The following is a 19,164-nucleotide window of genomic DNA, read 5'->3' on the forward strand; positions in this document are numbered from 1 at the left end:
CTACGAAATAAGAAAAAATCATAGAAATGATTGATTTTGTAAAGAATAGGCCTTGAACATACCTAAAAAAAAACAAACGGTTAAACTTGAAAACTTTCTCCAATTGTTTGAAATTATTTTTAAATGTTCAACCCGATCGGGATTATATTTTTCAAACGCTACGAAACTTACTATAAAAAAAGGGATTATAAATGGGGAGGGAGGTAATTTTTTTATTATATGAATAAACAAATAAAATAGAATTTCATTATTTTTTCTGCATTTTACCGATGATCTGATGATTTTTGATGGAGATGAGACCGTACATGTTTAGTGCAGAAAAGTTAAATGAGTAATACAGGAAAGGGGACTGCAGATTAATATTAAAAAAATGGAATACTGGTTTTCGGTTGAACGATGGTGATTTGATCGTGGAGGACAGGTATGAATTTGTGTATTGTCAAAATTACACATATTTGGGGAGTTAATCTCTAATAAAAAAATGTGTAACTGCGGTAAAGAAATGAAGCTTTGAATCACAAAAGATAAAAGATGGTTGCTAAACTACTGCATTCATCCTTGCGGAATAGATGAGTCCTTTAACATTCAGTTATCTAACAGGGTTAGAATTGAGGCAGTAAGAGAGAGGATGTATGTATTAATGAATGTAATTGACATGATAAAAGCTAAAAGATTAAACCGGTATGGAAGTACGAGGCGCATAAGGACGATAGATGTCCACGAGACCAAGATCTGGAGCTAGAGACCCCTCACAAAAGTAGGAAAGAGTAATCAAGATCGCATGGAAGGACTGTGTTTTTTAATTACGAATAAGTGAGAATTAAATAATTGGTAAGATTGAAGATTGGTTGTAGGAAACTCTGTTTGATCACAAAATGTCAATTATTTTAAAATATAGAACCGGTCCGGAAACACAGAAAAGTTTTAAAAAAATCTTATATATCTTTTTTAGCCTCCGTTGAAGAGGGTATTAGATTTAGAGAAAACTTTACTTAATCAAATTTATTTTACTTAAACTACATAGGAATATTTTTAGAAAGATTCTTCCAAAAATGTATTCTCCAGTTCTAAAAAATATATACTGGTTTTTGGGCTTTAACATTTTTAATTTTTATTATTAGCAGTCGGGAAAGTCATGCTTTGACAGATGTTTTTTACGTATTCTAATTAAAAGTCGATTTAAAAAATAAAGTTATGCTTATGTTTATATTTAATATATATATATATATATATATATATATATATATATATATATATGAAATATAAACTTTCAAAAAAAATTTGAAAACTATTTAAACCTAAAGGAGATAGAGCAAAAGAAATATATATATATTTCAGTTTTAAGAAAGAAGGGTTGATTTTTGAACAAACCTTTGATGAAATATTTTTGAAGGAAAGTTTGAAAAAATCAAAAAATTTTGAAAAATGCTAAACCATTTTGGATTTTTTATATATTCATTGTACGAAACAATTTTTTTTTTTTGTCTTCAGTCATTTGACTGGTTTGATGCAACTCTCCAAGATTCCCTATCTAGTGCTAGTCGTTTCATTTCAGTATACCCTCTACATCCTACATCCCTAACAATTTGTTTTACATATTCCAAACGTGGCCGCCTACACAATTTTTCCCTTCTACCTGTCCTTCCAATATTAAAGCGACTATTCCAGGACGCCTTAGTATGTGGCCTATAAGTCTGTCTCTTCTTTTTACTATATTTTTCTAAACGATTCTTTCTTCATCTATTTGCCGCAATACCTCTTCATTTGTCACTTTATCCACCCGTCTGATTTTTAAAATTCTCCTATAGCACCGCATTTCAAAAGCTTCTAATCTTTTCTTCTCAGATACTCCGATCGTCCAAGTTTCACTTCCATATAAAGCGACACTCCAAACATACACTTTCAAAAATCTTTTCCTGACATTTAAATTAATTTTTGATGTAAACAAATTATTTTTCTTATTGAAGGCTCGTTTCGCTTGTGCTATTCGGCATTTTATATCGCTCCTGCTTCGTCCATCTTTAGTAATTCTACTTCCCAAATAATAAAATTCTTCTACCTCCATAATCTTTTCTCCTCCTATTTTCACATTCAGCGGTCCATCTTTGTTATTTCTACTACATTTTATTACTTTTGTTTTGTTCTTGTTTATTTTCACGCGATAGTTCTTGCGTAGGACTTCATCTATGCCGTTCATTGTTTCTTCTAAATCCTTTTTACTCTCGGCTAGAATTACTATATCATCAGCAAATCGTAGCATCTTCATCTTTTCACCTTGTACTGTTACTCCGAATCTGAATTGTTCTTTAACATCATTAAGTGCTAGTTCCATGTAAAGATTAAAAAGTAACGGAGATAGGGAACATCCTTGTCGGACTCCCTTTCTTATTAGGGCTTCTTTCTTATGTTCTTCAATTGTTATTGTTGCTGTTTGGTTCCTGTACATGTTAGCAATTGTTCTTCTATCTTTGTATTTGAACCCTAATTTTTTTTAAATGCTGAACATTTTATTCCAGTCTACGTTATCGAATGCCTTTTCTAGGTCTATAAACGCCAAGTATGTCGGTTTGTTTTTCTATAATCTTCCTTCTACTATTAATCTGAGGCCTAAAATTGCCTCCCTTGTCCCTATATTTTTCCTGAAACCAAATTGGTCTTCTCCTAACACTTCCTCCACTCTCCTCTTTCATTCTTCTGTAACAATTATAGGTAACAATTATTCCTTAATAAACTTTTGTCCAAATATTCCTCCGATTAAAATAAAAATTGGTTTTTGGCGATATCTTCCACCTCCTCTCCGAATTTTGAAAAAAAATTAATACAATCAGTCCCCCATTAAACATAAATATAAAAGCCAAATTTGTAGAAAATCGGTTCGGTCAATCCTGAAATAAAAAGCCAAAAGCAGTGCAAACACACACGTACATACATACTCGTACGCGCATACGTACTTACATATGTTTTTTTGATCAATATAAAAGAGTTGGATTCTATATTATAAATATTTGTAAAAAAAAACTCTGATACCCAATTTTTGACATTATCACCATTCTTCTCTCTTTAATATGGCTATTCTACCTATATTTGTCGGGAAAGTAAAAGAATGTAATTTTAGCGCTTCATAAAAACGTTATCGACTTTTTAAAGAAGGCGAAAATATCTATAATTAAAAAATTGTTAAAATGTATTATTCACTGTCCATGTTGCGACGTCAACGGGACGGTCTTGGTCAACCAACAGCGTTGCGGTAGATTTTAGAGCGAGGGTGGACTGTATGTGTTCATAGTTGATAAATGAAGACAACACCTTGTTGATTACTGAAAGATTGTTTAATTGTACGCCGACTTGGCGGTATAAAATAATTTTGTAACCTAACACTTGTAACTTATAACTTAACGTTAAGGATAGTAAACATAAACTAAATAAAACTTAAAGTAATTTTCATCCGAACAAGAATTGTGAGAGTCCATCCGGACGCGACCGCCTTGGGTTAGGTATAAGTGCAGACTGGTTAAAGACGCTACGTACAGTGCTCGAGGTAGCAGCTTGTGACGTAGAATAGCGTGATGGTCGCGTCTAAGTTTGCCGTGGGCACCCTAGCCACCGCTAGGTTTCAGCACCCGACGACAAGAGGGGGTGAAAACGTAACATTCCGAGTTAATTGAATAATAATAATTTTTTTTTAATATGTATATTTTTGAAAACTGCTATAAAGTATTTTTATTTAACAACTCAATTGATAAGTTTCCAATAGTTTTGCTTTGGCACCTTTGTAAGAGTTTTACTTAAAGACCGCTTTTCCTTTAAATCATATCTATGTGATCGTTTGATGTCTATTTAGGAAAATCGTTACAATCTGTTATAAAATTACAGAAATAAAAAGCATATAAAATTTTAATAAATAAATAACCTTACGTACTACCTAAAAAAAATTATCCTTTTAATGTAATGTACGTGCAATAAAATACAAACAAAATTTTTGATAAAATACTGTAGGCATTCAATTTATCTTTCGAAAAAATAACACAATTTTTAAATAAATAAAAATAATTTCCTGCCCTAATTATTATTTAAATTTTCTGTTTAAATACATAATACGGGTATATAATACATGTGTTTCATAATGAATGTCGGGGTTTATTAAGTTATATTTATTAAATTTTACTTACATTGATAAATTATATATGAATGAGAGAATAACTTAAACGGTTTTTCCTATAAGTGTTCATTGTGAGCACCATTCGTCACACGGCACACACCCAGCCGATAGGAAAGTCCATCCCGTATTTTAATCAGCAAGTCTGGAGTAATTGATGCGTCAGCTGTTTTAATCCTGTTTCTCAAGTCGGGTAGGTCAGCCGGTAACAGTGACACATATGCTTGATATTTATAAACCCCCAAAGAAAAAATCTTACGGAGTCAGATCGGGCGAATGTGGAGCCCATGGCAATAAGCCCTGTCATCTAGCCCGGCGACCGACCCAGCAGTCGGGAAGAATTTCATTCGATCATTCACGTGCAGCGTTACGTCAGTCTAGAGATGCACCATCTTGTCAAATAAAGTTCTACGGTTCGTATTCAGGAAAGAGCCGTAGTTGTAGCACATCAAGATAGTTCATTCCAGACACACTTTCTTATTTGTTTTCGGTAGGAGGAGGGAAAATCTCCAACCAGACGCCCGTTCCTGAGATGTGTGGTTAATTGAAACCCAACCCCCAAAGAACACCGGTATCTACGATCTACTGGTAGTATTCAAATCCGTGTAAAAATAACCGACTTTATTAGGACTTGAACGCTGGAACTCCAAATCAGCTGATTTGGGAAGACACGTTCACCACTAGACCAACCCGGCGGGTTAACCTTGAAAATAACCTATCCCGAGCATCCTCTTTTCTGTCCCCATTTGCCCTTTCGACTCTCTCAGCGACCCTGAGCTCTACAGGCGGTATTCCTGCGATAACGAAGGCTGCCTCAGAGGACACCGTCCTGTAGGCAGATAAAATCCTGAGGGCCAATCTTTTTAACACTCTGTTGAGTGACATCCTGCATCTCTCATATTTTAGTGATCCCTGCCAGATCGGTACCGCAAATAAAACTACGGACGACACCGTCGTGGCAAGAAGCTTCATCTTAAAGAATCCCCTATGTTGGCCTTCAACCTGATCAACGCCCTGGTCACCCTGTCTGCCATAGCGATAGTTCTACTGTCTGGTGAACTTCCGTTCATAATCCATCCAGAGACCCAGATACTTCGCTTGTCTGACTGGCTCCACCAACTTATTGCCTCCAGTAACTCTTAACGACGGGAGCCTCCTCCTTCCCGCCTGGACCAACACCTCAGTTTTCTCCGCTGCAAGTGTCAGTCCCTTCTCCTCCATCCAGGACAACCGTGCTTTCGCAAAAAAGAATGGTTCACAAACTTGCAGTCGGTATACGGCACAAAAGACATTCAGTTTCGCGGAGTCTCGTTCACCTTACAATATTTCATGAGGATTTTCTGATCCCCAGATAGCACATTATGAGTGTTTACTTTTCTATTAATATAAAACGTTGATTTGTCACTAAAAACGACACGTTAAAGAAAGTCTTCATCGGCACGGTGCATTTCATTTGGGGTTGCCATCTTTGCTACTAGAGCTTTTAAGCCGAAGAAATATGAAACAGTTTATGAGCTTGCACACAGCTAAAATTGTTTGAGTTGCTCTTTTATTTTATGTATAATTAATCAATGTACGTGAAACTTGAGAAATATTACATAGCTTTAAAACCCCAGTATTCATTTTGAAACATTCGGTCTTTTACTCAAGTATGCAGGTTATGTGAACGAAAAATGATTGTCCTAACTGTCAGATATCAGAAGATAAAATTCCATTTTAATTACATTTAAATATATTAGAATAAATATTTTCTTTGTTTTGTTTGTAAATAGCTTTTACTTTAATTTTAATATACAGAAGAACTACATTTCTCAATAAATTTTAGCTTCTAAAGTTTTTTTTGTTATATTTGCATAAATAGTGAACATTTCCTTTTGTTTGCTTTATCAAAATGGCTTCATCTATAATCTACTTTACGTTACAGTAATCTAGGAATAATATTTAATAGATTCTGATCAAAATACATTACGTTGGTACTTTAAATAACACAAGAGAAACTTCAAAAAAGCTCTATTTCACTCATACCTGCATATTTATAAACACACACTTTTGCGCGCGCACGTACACACACACACACACACACACACACACACACACACACAAACAAAAAGAGTTTAACTAATCCAGGCTTTATAAACGTTGTCTCATGTCTTTATATCTATATTAAGAACGTGAGAAGAAATAAATTGAGTCTTTAATTTTATTACAAGAAAGGTAAAGTAACGTAAAATTTCTTTACGCTTCGTCTGTCATATCAGGCTATATCCTCCGCATAAATCAACCGTCAAACTTTATATATACATATATATATATATATATATATATATAGTCGTTCATCTCGTATCGTCATAAGACAGCAAAGTTTCTCTGTTTATTTTATATCTTTATACATGAAAGCTACTATATTTAACAAAAAAAAATGCCCTTCAATAAATTAAAAAACATAAAAATAACCTGCTTCAGCCAAATACTAAATTTATTACTTTTTGCATTATACGTACAATAATTATATTCGTAAAATTTTAAATTTTGAATTTCTTATAAACAGTTCATAAAAATTTAATAAAACCCTTAATACGTTTATTCCTAAGCAGAAATTGCATTTCATAAAAATTTTCAAAATTCATACAAATATTTAAAGAAATTTCAAAAAGTTATTGATAAAAAACTTTTAGCTCTTTAAAACATTTCATATTATTTTATTGTTAGCTGGCATCTTTTTTAACCTCCGGAACCACCGTCAGGTATTGATTCGGAGGATGAGATGGATGATTTGTAGCATGTGTGAAAATATCATGCCTGTCTGGGATTCGAACCCGGTACCTCTGCACGAAAGGCCAAGACGCTATCATCACTCGTGCCACGGAGGCCGGCTTAAAATTGTTTTGTTTTTTTTAATTGTATAAATATTTGATGTTAATAACTAATATTTTAGCGGTTGTGTAACTGTCCTTTTTATTAAAGAATTCTGAGATCGTATCTCACTTTCAAATGAAATAAGTTTAAATGAAGTGCAGGAAAAAATGTGTATGTAATTTAATAGGCGTACAAGGAAGTCATGTCCAGTCAGTGTTCACATCAGATTTTTATAGTTTGGATACTTTATTCATCTACCTATCTTTTTTTTAAATTAATGATTAATACGTTTTCCGTATTTGTGCTGTGATAAGTTCAAACCACCGATATAAATAAACTTACTTTTATGTATTCCCGTTGTTGTTTTTTTTAAATATAGTACAGTTATCGCAGCGGGCTTTTATTTTAATTTACAAAGTTCAAAAAGTAGGGTTTTATGATTTTTAATTTTTACTAACCTCCATATTTCTTCCGAAAGACTTCGATTCCTGGTCAGATATGGCATTTTTCATTCTAAACATTTCCGAGCTTCATCCGCTTTTGCATTGTGGTCTCGGCAAAGATATCCAGTTTAAAAATCCAAAAAATTTTATCCGTATTACTCTGTATATATTAGTAAAAAAAGAAGAAAAAATAAATTAATTAAGTAAAATTATTGGTTGAAGGAATAAATCGTTGGTTAACCCACATTTTACCCGAATACTTCCTTAGAAGGAATGGTGTTGTATTTAACTGTTACGTTTTTTTTTTTTGTTTGTTTGATTGTTTGTTTGTTTTTGTTCTCTTTTGTAATTTCATAGATCCAATTAATTACAACCAAACTTTTGGGTAGTAACAGGTTTTTGGTCTGGAACCCACCGGCTTGGTCTAGTGGGGAAAGCGTCTTCTCAAGTCAAATGATTTTGGTAGTCGAGAGTTCCAGCGTTCAAGTACTAGCAAAGCCAGTTATTTTTACACGGATTTGAATACTAGATCGTGGATACCGGTGTTCTTTGGTGGTCCGGTTTCAATTAACCACACATCTCAGGAGCGGTCGAACCGAGACTGTACAAAGACTACACTTCATTTACACTCATACATATCATCCTCTTTCATCCTCTGAAGTATTATCTGAAAGGTAATTACCGGAGTCTAAACAGGAAAAAGAAAAAAAAAGATTTTTTGTCTGGAAATAACAAACAAAATTTAAAAATAGCGTTATTTTCAAATTTTAATGATTATATTCTATAAAACAATAAAAAATAAACACTTTTTTCTTCTTGTGATCTTGTGATGTTTTCGAAAAATTCATCGTTCTCGAGATATAAGCGAAAAATATGCTTAGCAAAAGGAATCAGGAACGAATCGCAGCTAATAATACATGGATTACATGTAAAAAAAATATATTATACCAGTATCGTAGATGAGTAAAAAAAAGTTAATTAAAATAATTATTTTTAAAAAAACCGACTACTGATTGTACACATCTACCTAAAATAATTATGGAAAACGAACAAAAAATAAGTTTTTTCTTTTCTTACAGGCATGTTTTCAAGATACGTAGTTAGTGATAGATGTGAAATTTAATATTTAATATACTATATTAATTATTATTTAATGTACAAAATGTACATCTACATTTTACGTTGTATTCGGGTGCCTGTTAAGTCTTAAACAAAGTGGAGGCCATTAAACTCACCATGTCATATAGCCTACACAGGCCCCCGACTACAACATAAAATGTAGAAAAAATATTAAATTTCACATCGCCGACTAACCGTATCCTGAAAAATGTTTGTAAGAAGAGAAAAAAATTATTTAACGATTTTCTTTTTAATTTTCATAATTATTATACTAGGAGATGTGTGCAATTAGTAATCGGGCTTTTTGTTTTTTAATGATTATTTTATTTTGGAAAAAATATTTTATTTTATTTCATAAAAAAGATCTGCTATTCGAATGCACACACCCTCCCACCAAACTACACCCACGCGCACGCACGAATTCCTATAGAGTATTCGAGGTAGTCTACAGTTAATTATTATAGAGCAAATTGTCCTGTTATCCGGTCAAGTTCAGGCCTAAACTGAGACCGATTATCAGGGCAGTTTTTTTACGTGTTTTGTGTAAATATACAGAGTGTTTCTAAAATGGTGGGCTGGCTATACTTTATAGGATTTTACTTGTAAAACTAAACAAAAAATTTCCTTAGGAAAAATGGCAAAAAATGTCTCCGTTCTCCCACTGCCCGCTATTTTGTTATTTTTATATAAAAATTTATATTTCAAGTTCGAATAGAGAAATCACATTAATATTTGATAAACGTCTTGGTAATAAAGTTTTAAAATTAGACAAAAGTCAGGACTTAATACTTTCGCAAATTATAAAATGGCGGCCATGTTTATTTTTCAATCCGATACATCTCCATCAATATTAGTTTTATCAAAATTTATGTTACTTACTAATATATTAAGCCTTTTATTTTGATAAAAATGACTTTTTTTTTAAAATCGGTTAACAAAAAGCCGAGTTATGGCAGAAAATTGATGTTGTTGTTATTTTCATGTCCTCCAGTTTTATTAATTGTTTTTATTTATTGTTAATTCTAGTATTGTAAATTAGTATCAAATTAAATAATAATTTTCTCACAATAACAGACCTAAATTACAATAGACAATAATTATGACAAAATTACAACATCAGTTTTCTTCCACAACTCGACTATTTGTTAACCGATTTAAAAAAATAAAATATCTTTTGTTTAAAATAAAAGGCATAATATTTTAGCATAACAAGAATTTTGGTAAAACTAATATTTATGTAGATATAACGGCTTGAAAAATAAACATGGCCGCCATTTTGTAATTTAAGATGGTATTTAATTCCTGATTTTTTGCTAATTGCAAAACTTTTTATTACCAAGACGCTTACCAAATATTAATGATTTGTCTATCCGAACTTGAGATATAAATTATTATATAAAAATAACAAAATAGCACACGGTTGAAGAACGAGAAAAAATTGTCATTTTTCCTAAGGATATGTTTTGTTTTGTTTTACAAACAGAATTTGAAAAAGTAGCCAGCCAGCCCGCCATTTTGTAAACACTGTGTATTCTTTAATATGTAACAACGTGTTGTGATGTTATGTGTTTTTTATTTGGAAAACTGACGAAATGTAATTGTGGATATTTTCATTCCCTGATGATGCTGATACATTGCAGCGACGAAACATATTAGAAATTCCTATGACAAATGTAGGTAAGACGATAATTAAAATTATGTGTGTTTTTAATAAAAAATAGAAAATATATATACACAAAACAATAAAAAATTCTGATGAAAATATTAATATAGGTATGTATAAAATTTTGTGGCTCAAAAATCTCAGAAAAACTACTAGGTCAATATCATTCAAATTTAGATATGTTATAATAGAGTAGCTCAAGTTGTACATGTGAAAATTTGATTACGGTTGGTCGAGTTGTTCTTGGGTTAGGCTCGATTTAAGGTCTAGAAATTTTTGATCTGAGTACGTATAAAATTTTGCGGCTTGAAAGTTTCCAAAATTACTAAATCGATATCATTCAAATTTAGATATGCTATTTTAGTTTATTTCTACATGTAAAAATGCAATGAAGATTATTCGAGTCGTTGTTGAATTAGGCTTAATTTAAGATCGAGAAAAATTTGAGCGAAGCAAGTTAGAAGCGCGATTCGTTGTAATCCTGCAAATTAGAATGTCGGGTGGCCTATTGATTGGCGTGTAAGGTAGTGCGGCGGAGAAACGGTGATTCCGTTGCTGGAGTACGGGGCACCGGGCCGTGTTTTGTGGCAGTCCGGATAGGACTGGCGATTGCTTTAAACGAGGGGTCGGCCGTGTCAAGAAGAACTACCAAAAGTGCCCCTGTGCTTCACGAATGCCCCTGTGCTTCTGTATGCCCCTGTGCTTCACGATGCACACTCGTCTACGCTTAGGGGGGTTGGGTTGCAGGGTTGAACATTGGAATTGAAGAGTACACACCGGTGAGTGTGAAACTACGGTGGCTACGGCACGGGACAACCTTGTCCGGGAGAAATGGGACGCTCCGGCGTCCCATCCTCGACGAGCGGGCGGCGATTCCTGGCGGAGCCACGAAAGGGAGTAACGACCGAAGACCCGGTGGAGGATCGCTTCCGGGATTTCCCATTTGAGGCAAAGGTATCGTAAAGACCGGAGTTTCGGCGAGGGGATCCCTTCGGGGGTCTCCTGACTAGAGGCATTGTACGAAAAGACGGAGTCCCGGCTGCCTGGGTGGGGCCTTAGGAACGGCATAGCCGGGCTCAGGGTTACCGCTCAGGTTATTTGAGGTACTGGCACTCCCCGGAGTTGTGTTTATGTTTAAGTGCGAATTCGGCTCTTGGGAGGGCGGGGCTAATAAAGAGGACAAAAAAAAGTCAGAACGTTGACGTTGCTTTATCTACGGTATCTATTATCAGCAATATTATAATTTTTTTTTTATTTCCTATTTTTTATTACAATGGGTTTTTTATGTAATTTTTTATGGGTTTTATGGATCATAGTAATTTTTTACGGATCAAACGTTACTATTATTTTCTAATTGTAAGATTTAGATTAGAATTAGTTAACTTTTTCAAAATGAAACAGAATAAAATAACGAAAAGTCGCTCTATTTGCGCGACTCGAAATGTTCGGGTAAAATTTTTTTGTAAATGAAATTACCGAGTCGCACTTTACGATAAGTTTGAAGCTTAATTAAACTATATCCTTTCATAATAACTTTAAAAATTCAAAAAAAGATATCATTTTATTCTCAATTACGTTTCGTTTAAACTATAAAATTTCATTACGTTAGTAATATTTGATTTCAAAAACTTATAAAGATCAGTAAAACTGAAAAAAAAATACATTTTACATAATATCCTTTTAAAACCTTTTTTGTAAGTTTATGAATGTTATAGACGCTGACGTTACCCATAACAACAATCTTCTTTTAAACAATAGACGTTTATCCGGAGAGGTGTAAAGAGCTTTAGGCTTTGGCTTTAAAGAGATAAAGTTAACATTTAGTTATTAAAACAAGCAGTCGAATTACTAAGACTAGATAAATAGTAAAAATAAATATACATATATATATAAAATATTTTATATTAAAATGCATAGATAATTATATATGCATTTCTCATAACAAAATATATGTCATTTTACCAAGTGTCAAAGGTAATAGTGTGGAGTTAGCATTAGCCACACCGTCTGAGGTTGATAGGTCGAGGACCGACCAAGTCAATTATTTATTAACGCTTAAGGCAATCGCATTCCTCGACACTGTTCCCAGCCACCCCGTTCTGTAGTTTGGTTCTAATTAACAACTTATCCTAATCTAGCTAACCGTGAATATAACGCGCTACACATACACTAATTTATACGAACAAGGAACGTGGCGGCTTATAGGATCGAATCGATAAATCTTCTCTTACTGTCTGAAAACTTCCGAAATGTCAAACGGATCAATAACAGTTGCTTCTTTCTTCATTTTGTTTTTTTTTTTTTTTAAATTATCTGAATTATAAATTTCTTCTTTATTTATTTTTTGTTGTATAAAGAAAATTATCTAACATATTTCCAAAAATATTTTTCCTGCAGAAGTTGTATTTATTTTTTTTTTTTTATAATTTAGGTTCATGTTCCATTCTAAATTACACTAAGATGTAGTTTGATTATTCTTGTAGGACGCTCAATATATGTATTCTGAATATTATATTATATTATATTACTTATAATCTAAAAATTTGAATTTGCATTACTTTTAAAAAAGAAATCTTTATTAAATTTTTTTTAATAATCACTTTTAATCCACTTGAAAAGATTTTACTTTTATCTATCTCTATCAGTTATTTTAATGACGAAACAGATGTTATGATTATTTAACAGAAATTATAAAAGTCGAATAAAATAATAGATATTTTATCATATCTGCTGAAAAAGGCGAATCCAAATTTGGTGAATGAAAAAACCAAAATAAAATATGGGCGGTTTTCTAAATTTTGTAATGGGTTATGACATAATTATAGCATAGTAATATAGAATTGATGAATTAGTCTATAATTAATCTCCTGTAACGTAAACTTTCGTTTTGAATAAACGTCGCTATTTCAAAGTCCTTATTTGAAAGGTTTCTGATTTACACGAAGTGAAATACGGTAAACTTTAGCTTTCCGGGCAGATAAATGAGTAAAATATATTCTACACCTCCTAAACATTACTTTAATGATTTTCATGTAGACTACGGACAAAAATGGGAATAGCAATTTAAACAACGTAAGAATTAATAAAACCTGCTTTATCTTGTTCAATTCGTTCGTCGTAAACAGCAATCAAACGGCTAAAACGACAACTTAAGATCTACTCTAAATTATTGTCTTCTTTTCTGTAACTTATAAAATCCATGCGGTTTTAAATAAAAGGTATTTAAAACCTTTCATCGTGTTTTAAATTAACGCCTGACTAGATAACCGAAAGTTTTAAGCTGTATTTTTAAATGCCTATGTACAAAAATATAAGAATTCATTCTCAACCCGCTTGCTTTTGAGTTATAAATATGGTTTAATGAAAAATATTTTAGTAACAGTGCTGAACATCAATACCAGAATGTATCCGCTGTACCGGAGAACATTTTCAGCAATTCATTTAATTTTTTGTAAGTTATTTTTATTTTTTATGTTTTGTATTTGCTATTTTTCTAAAATATTTAATTCTATTGTTTTTTTTAATATTGAAAATATCGTTTCGCTTAATACCTATTTTAGATTTAACTCATTTTGATATGTTTTGTTTTTAACCCTAAAGAGGTACTCTGGGATACAGAAATACCCCTGAAGTCATCACTAGATAACGCTAATGGTACAGTATTTGGTCGGTAGTTTCCTAACTTTGGTACCAGTATGTGACACTGTCACACGGTCGACCGGTTGATATGATCGACTAGTTGGTCGAACAGTGCTGTACCTGTGTTCATTTTGTTTACAAACATCATTTGGGGTACGTCTGTACCCCCGTGTACCGTTTGCGTAAGGTAAATAATTCTCCTTATTATATATATGCTTATTATTTATAAATTAAAATGCAATGGATTTTATTAGCTGTTTGATTAAAACGTACCAAAAGTTAGTTGTTATTTTCACAGCATCAACATTAATATTGTAGGTAATTTACTTTCAACTACCCCCGTTATAAGCAATTTTTTTTTCTCTTCCTGTCAGATATATTATTATCATGGCCTCTTCGAATAAAAAAATATCTTCTATAGAAGAAATTTATAGAATATTGATAGACGAAAATGCCAGTAATAAAGGTGGCTCAGATGTTAGCGATGAGGATATAATTATTCCCGATTTTAAGAATGAAACAAATGAATTTGAGCCTCTACTGAAATCTGAACGTGTTGGAACTATAGAGTGAGATCTTCCTATTTTTGAACCTGACAATATTTTAGACACGGTTCAATCGAATTTGATAAGAAGTGAGGATAGTGACGATGAATGGGAAAACGAGGATGATATTATCAGGGACACCAACAGTGAATACGTGAAAATTCTTCCTATGCCTACAAAAATAAGAGGAGTTAATCGGCTTAAGCGAACAGGAAAAACGGGGAAAACTCATAGAACTCTTGCCAGAAATATATTCATCCGTTTACCTGGTAATAAAAATGCAGCTAAGGTTATCAGAACGCCACTTGAAGTTCGGAACTTGTATTGTTTTAGTCAGCCTATTAGCACTATAGTAACATATACAAATGCTGAGATCAAAACCCGAAGACCAAAATATTCTCAAAGAAACTACAATGTAGATGAAGATGAGCCGGTTTCGGAATAAGAATATCCATCAAAGGAAGAGAAATAAGAGCTCTTACCGGTTTACTTTATTTTGCTGAAGTCTACAAGATGGTGAGTGTAAATACCAGTCAATTGTTCGATGTCGCTAATGGAACCCCAATTTTTTCGAGCTATCATGTGTGAAATGCGTTTCAAATTCTTGATACGGTGCCTTCGATTTGATGATAAACAAATACGAGATTCGAGGAAACAGACAGACCAAATGGCCGCGATACGTAAACTTTTTGAATAAATGTTTTGAACCGTACGCACCTACACAATTCTGCACCGTAGATGAACAACTCGTAGCATTCAGGGGGTGTTGTCCCTTCAAAATGTTTACTCTAACAAAACCAGACAAATATGGAATGAAGATGGTAATCATGTGTGATGCTAAGATGTCCTATTGTGCTTCTGGTGAAATGTATACAAGCAAAGGTTCGACCCCAAATGAAGTTCCAGCAGCAGAGTATTATACTGTAGGATTGCCGTAGCCTATTCATGAAACATATGAAAATTTGATCGGTTCACATTTGTACCCGCTTTAAAAAAAAATGATGGACCAATATAAAACAATTATGGACCGATTAAAAAAAATAAAAGAGAAACATCAAAATTAATAAAAGAACTTAAAGGAAGAGGAAAAATGCTGCTATGTTTGCCTACAGTGATTTCTTCACACTTCTCTCATACTGTCCACCTAAAAAAATAAGAAAATTGTTTTACTATTATCTTCCATGCACCCTGAAGGAGATAATCCGTATGCAGTAAAGCTTCCAGATATTATTGAAGTGTACAATATCACTAAAGGTGGTGTTGATACTTTAGACCAGTTGAGCCACACACACGCGCGAGGAAGACATACCGCTGGCCCTTAAGATTATTCTACAGTATTTTAGACATTGCTGGAGTTAATTCATTGATCTTATTAATCGGGTCAAAACATCAAAGTAGAAAAAAATTAAAAATAGAGGAAACTTTATAAAAAGGCTCGATTGGAAACGTGAGATCACACATACTGGGCCGATTAAATAGACCAAACTTATCGTCTTCACTCTGCTCTCTGCTGTACAAATATTAAAAATTAAAACATCACGCGAAGTAAAAACTACTAAGGAAGTAACAGCTGGGAGATGTTTTTTTTTCTTTTTGACCGGATAAAAGGATCGAAAAAGACGCGCTCAATGTATAAAATGCAGGAGATTCATTTGTTTGGAGTATCAAATGAAATATGTGTGCTGTACAAATTAATTATTTTTTCTTCTTATATATGTTTGTATATGTTAATACTTTACGCCTATATAAATTAAGTAAAAATAAAAATTCATAATTGTAAATAAAAACCTTTTTTGTTGGGGTACACCGTACTCGTGTTACCTTTCCTAGCATATTTTTCACGTGTACCACTCCAGCGTTAAAGAACTTCGAAGTCAGATTTCATACAAAATCACTACTACATTTATCCCGTAATTTGGATTTGGATTTATTTTACCGAAGGCGCAAAAATCAGGAGGAAAACGTTCCCTAGCCGACACTCGCTAACAAAGCGTTTTCGAACCTAAATTTATATGAACTTTCTTCCTTATTTTCACCATGTCCTAAATGTTTATTACTATTTCGGGAATCACCTGTATAAAAATTTCCGATCGGAATATATATCCTTGCTTTTGATTGGTTAAAATGTTCGGTATTGTGATTAATTTACTCGTATTTTATTTTAAAGCTAGTTGTATGTGAGCACTGTATATGTACTATACATAACTAACTAATGTTAACACTGGAAAAATACAGTTTTAGTTTCATATCATATTTAGGTTCTGCACTTAACGAATGCTAAACCTCTTTGACTTCAATGGAATTTTTTTTTTAAATTTCAATGTTAGTTTATTATCTGAGTTTGTCTATTTTATTTATTGTACGAGATTATGCGTGAATAAGATTGCCTGTTCTATGAAAATGTTAAGAACAAACTTATTTTAAATTAAAATATTAATTTTCACTACCGAAATGGCATATACCTACAATCTTTTCCTTTTAAATTATTATTAATCGACCGTACTTTTTAACTAAAACTATTATTTTAACAGATATTTTGGCTTAACTCATCCATGGTACAATTATTTCGTTGTCAGTTACAATTTACAACATGATAAAATAATTATTGTACAGGTTATTTTTCGGTTTTAAGAGAAAATCAATAAACATGGAAAAATGAAATTTTTATTTTTTGTTGTAATGAAAGTGATTTTTTGCTGGGTTCATATGAAATTAAAGTAATTTTTGTAACGAATAGTTTTATCGATAAATTCCAAAAGCTTTTAAATTCAACTTATAACTGAGATTAAAATATAAAGAATTTTTTTCAGGAAAATACAAAACACAAATCGTTCTCTTCCTTTTCTTTTAAACTATGTCAGATTCATAAAAATATAACATACTATTCACCCCTTCTAGCCAGCCCCTTCTAGGGTTATTCAGCCCTTCTAGCTGAACCTGGACCTTCAGGGCTGAGTCGGCTTAGGCGATCCCCAGAGCCAACTCCGGACTCCTCGGAGCCTTCTCCACCCCAGGGACGCCGCAGAGCTCGCTTCGATCGCTATTTCCGTGAAACTAGAGGACTCCACCCCCTGGACTCCCGAACTGTTCTTTATCCTCATGATTGTGAGAATAATACTGATAATTAACAATTAAAGTATTCAGACTTTATAGAAACCTGAAAAAGAAGCTAAATTACGAAAGACAATAATAACTACGATGACTAGAGTACGCACATCTTTGACGACGAAAAATTCATAACTTATTTTTTTGCCATGGAGTCAGAAATATAATAATGAAGTAAAATAATTGATTTTTTTCTCTTTGGGGATGAAGAAATAATGAATATTTTAATCTTAAAGGGAGCTAGAGCCTCGATCTGCGGCTTTAAACCTTTCATAGTACAACACCAAGGTATCCTCAAAATTTGAAAGCAATCGATCGATTGGTTCTTCGAGATGAAATGTATCTAAAAAGCTTCTCAGTTATGTCTAGAAACCCATCGGGTAGGTCTAGTGGTTAACGCGTCTTCCCAAATCAGCTGATTTGGAAACTCGAGAGTTACAGCGTTGAAGGCCTAGTAAAGCCAGTTATTTTTACACGGATTTGAATACTAGATCGTGATACCGGTGTTCTTTGTTGATTAGGTTTCAATTAACCATACATCTCCAGGATTGGTCGACCTGATATTGTACAAGACTACACTTCATTACACTCATACATATCATCCTCATTCATCCTCTGAAGAATTATCTAAACGGTAGTTACCGGAGGCTAAACAGGAAATGAGGGTTATGTTTAGAAACATGAGTAAAAATTTGGTTGCGATTGATCGATTTTTTTTTGTTTATCCCGAAAAAACAAAAACTCTCTTCGTCTTTATATTACAATAGTATAGATTTAATCATTATACTCTTGAAAAATGTTTTTTTTTATAGAAACAATAGAAAATGGAAATTTATTTTTCTATATGAAAAACGTACACCATTCCTTTTAAGTAAAATTTAGATTTATTACGATGAACTGTAGGTAAAATTTATATGTTAAAATTATCGTAATAACCTACATACCGTATACAAAAATGAATTTTATCCATTTAATTCTTTACCGAGCTTTTACTGAGATCTTTGCTTAGTTATAATGTATGAAAATACATAAAATGAATAAAAAATAGTTATTATATTAAAATATGAAGAGATATGTATACCATCTCATTCATTGATATTTAAATATGAATGTACTCAAAATATTAAAATGTTTTATATCTGCGACTGAGATGGCAAACATGCATCTTTATATTTTAATTTTATGAATATAATTTATGCATTATATATATATTTTTATGTTCTAACGAAGCAGAAACTCCTTTGGAAAAAGTTAGCGTAGAAAAAGAGTAGAAAAAAGTAAAAAGTATTAAACGGAAAGTAAATGAGATTTTTTTGCAAATAATATAATATGCTTATTGGATGGAATTTTTTAGATTATTTATTAACGGTGTTTATTATCTTTTTTGTACTAATTGAATAAAATAACGAAACAGATGTCTACCCATCGCGGTAGAGTTTACTACAGGATCGCAGTTTTACTTGTTAAAACCCGTTCCGGGTTTTAATTTTTTTTCTTAAATTTAATTTTTTAACTAAATTATACTTTTTTTAAGGTCCAGATAAAATAGAAATATACATTTATTTATTTATTTATAATAAATAGATAAAGATTTGTAAATATGATTACATTAAATGATAATTTTTTTTCTTACATAAT

At 32.4% G+C, this 19,164-nt stretch overlaps 1 protein-coding gene across 1 annotated transcript in view; it reads left to right on the plus strand.

Annotated features, from left to right (window-relative positions):
• stg1 (stargazin-like protein) overlaps positions 1-19,164 on the plus strand; it is a 158,694-nt gene that overhangs the window by 66,341 nt on the left and 73,189 nt on the right. The gene's annotated exons all lie outside the window — the stretch shown is intronic.

Source organism: Lycorma delicatula, chromosome 9, assembly GCF_047948215.1.
Source record: "Lycorma delicatula isolate Av1 chromosome 9, ASM4794821v1, whole genome shotgun sequence".
Classification (NCBI taxonomy): Eukaryota; Metazoa; Arthropoda; class Insecta; order Hemiptera; family Fulgoridae; genus Lycorma; species Lycorma delicatula.